This window comes from Vespula pensylvanica, chromosome 1 (genome assembly GCF_014466175.1).
Source record: "Vespula pensylvanica isolate Volc-1 chromosome 1, ASM1446617v1, whole genome shotgun sequence".
NCBI classification, from domain to species: Eukaryota; Metazoa; Arthropoda; class Insecta; order Hymenoptera; family Vespidae; genus Vespula; species Vespula pensylvanica.
The window spans coordinates 6,852,396-6,854,895 of record NC_057685.1 but is presented as its reverse complement, the minus strand read 5'-3'; the positions used below and the strand labels follow the sequence as shown (position 1 = coordinate 6,854,895).

Below are 2,500 nucleotides of genomic sequence, written 5' to 3'. Positions count from 1 at the left end.
GTCGCCTTCGATCGTCGTGCCTTGTTACCTTAATGTTTCTAACTTTTCAAGTGTCCAACCACGAGATGATATACGATCTATATGTGTACGTACGTACGTATGTGTGTGTATGATTTCCCGTCCTACTCCATTTCTTTCCTATTCCTCTCTCTTTCTCTCTCTCTCTCTCTCTCTCTCTCTCTCTCTCTCTCTCTCTCTCTCTATCCTCTTCCTCTTTCTCTCACGTACACGTACTAGAATATATATATTTTTTTATACGTTTATTTATGATTCGAACGAAATTCGGAGAACCGTCACGGTGCTCGTAAATCTTGACAACATTTTTCACTGAACTAGTACAGTATAACGTGTAACGTGTACGCGATAAAACCGATCTATCTCAGCGTCCATATCTGATTATACCGACGTTATATATCGCGATTTTCTTCTTTTACCGTTTTCACGAAGTGGTCCACGTTCGACACGGACGACTATTCTTCTTTTGCCCAGAGGAAGACGATATCGAAAGTCTCTGCGAATAGTTCGATGAATGTAGCTGCGTATCTTTCGAAGAAGAAAGAAAAATGGAAAGGAATAAAGACACAGAGAGAGAGAGAGAGAGAGAGAGAGAAAGAAAGAAAGAAAGAAAGATAGAATACATACATTTTTCGCGGACGGATGAAAGATAGAAGGGTAGTGGGCAAGCGAAAAGAAAATAAAAGCGGACAGGGACGTCAAAGGAGGACAAACTTTTCGTATCGAAGCTTTTCGGACGAATTAACGAGGCCTCAAAAGCAACCAACTTCGGATATTTTGCCGTTCATCGATCGTACGAATATACCCCATAGTAGTGTAATAGTAATAGTAGTACGAGTACCAGTAGCAGTAATAATAGTAGTTGTAGTAGTAGTAATAGTAATAGTAATAGTAGTAGTAGTAGTAGTAGCAGTAGTAGTACTACCTTTATTCCCGATGTTATACCCTTTCTTTCTTTTTCTTTTTCTCTTTCTTTCTTTCTTTCTGTTTCACCATCGACAACCAAGAGGAAAATTTTTTCTCTCTCTCTCTCTCTCTCTCTTTCTCTTTTTTATTTTTTTTCCTTTCTTTCTTTCTTTCTGTCTGTCTCTATCGTTCTATCGTTCCCCCTGTCTCTCTCTCTCTCTCTCTCTCTCTCTCTCTCTCTATTTTTTTTCTCTTTCTCTCTCTTTCCTTCTTTTTATTTCAACGGAAGGACAAAAAAGTACTTTAACTTTATTTTTTTCGCTATGTCGTTGGCGCTTTGCAACGACCGACACGGTTTCGCCGTCGTAACGTCGGTTTTCCGCTGGTTACGAAAGAGAGACGAGAACATTTCCGACGATATATTTCGTTGAATTAGTCGCTGCCGCGTAGGACAAAGAACGAAACGAACGAAGAAAGTTAATGCTAAATATCGAACGAAGCATTTCGCAGCGCGGAAGCAACGCGCGGAAACTCGATAACGAATGTAAAAAGTACGACGAAAGTTTTAACTTCGGTGCGTTATCCGTCTCCCTTTCTCTTTCTCATTTCTCTCTCTCTCTCTCTCTCTCTCTCTCTCTCTCTCTCTCAATCTCTTTATATTTCTTTTTCTTTTTTTATTTCTCTTTCTATTCCTCTTTCTTTTTCTCTTTGCTTGTTGTTTCTCGTAACGATGCTACAAGTTATACAGTAACAGCTCGTTCGTATAATAAATTAAACCATTAGGAGAGTGCACGCGCGATAAAGCAGAGTTCAAGCTCGCTTTGCAACGTTTGGTATTTCGAAAATTTCGTCGGGCTGATAGGACGATTTGAAATCTCTCTCTCTCTCTCTCTCTCTCTCCCTCTTTCTCTATTTTCTTCTTTATCCTTCTCACTTTCTCTCTCTCTCTCTCTCTCTCTCTCTCTCCTATCTTTCATATTTTCCCGTGTTTATCGACTTTCCGTTTTTCGTTCTCCACCGAGGCCATTGTTGGTAATAGTTGGCCCGTTAAAATAGTGTGGCGCTGTTGGCTCGAATGGACACACAAGGCAAGGTAGAAAAAAATTTCGTGAGCATTCGCTGTTTTAAAAATCGATCGTTAAAAAACCTAACGAACGCGCTGCTAGGTAGATAGACAGAGAATGGCAAGGAGAGGAAGATCAGAATGAGAGACAGATACAGAGACAGAGACAGTGACAGAGTTCGTTCATTCGTTCATTCGTTCATTCGTTCGTTCTTCGTGGCACCAACTCCAGTAGGGGTATGAAAAGATGGGAAGGAGAAAAAAATAGAAGAGCAAAAAAAAAAGAAAAAGGAAAAGGAAAAGGAAAAAAAAAGGAGAATCCACTGGAGAAGGACTTGGATGTTCGATGGTAGAGAAAGTTTTCACTGTAGAGCTCTCGACCGACTAACGACCATCGAAACCATCTGCCTCTGGGATATATCCCGCGAGTGCATCGATCTTTCCCCTGTGGAAAGAACCACCACTGTTCTCTCTCTCTCTCTCTCTCTCTCTCTCTCTCTCTCTCTCTCTCTCTCT

The 2,500-nt window shown here is 40.7% G+C and overlaps 1 protein-coding gene and 1 long non-coding RNA gene across 6 annotated transcripts in view; both read right to left on the bottom strand.

Moving 5' to 3' along the window:
• LOC122628634 overlaps positions 1-2,500 on the bottom strand; it is a 39,751-nt gene that overhangs the window by 20,161 nt on the left and 17,090 nt on the right. The window contains exon 1 of one of the 5 annotated variants that reach the window (XM_043811120.1): positions 1-86. This exon is cut by the window's left edge and continues 115 nt beyond it. The exons of the other annotated variants lie outside the window; for them this stretch is intronic. The gene's annotated coding sequence lies outside the window, so the exon portion shown is untranslated. Of the gene's footprint in view, positions 87-2,500 lie in introns of those variants that run through there. 5 annotated transcript variants of the gene reach the window in all.
• The window catches only part of LOC122628655, a 32,050-nt gene that overhangs the window by 23,014 nt on the left and 6,536 nt on the right, over positions 1-2,500 (bottom strand). The window lies entirely within an intron of this gene.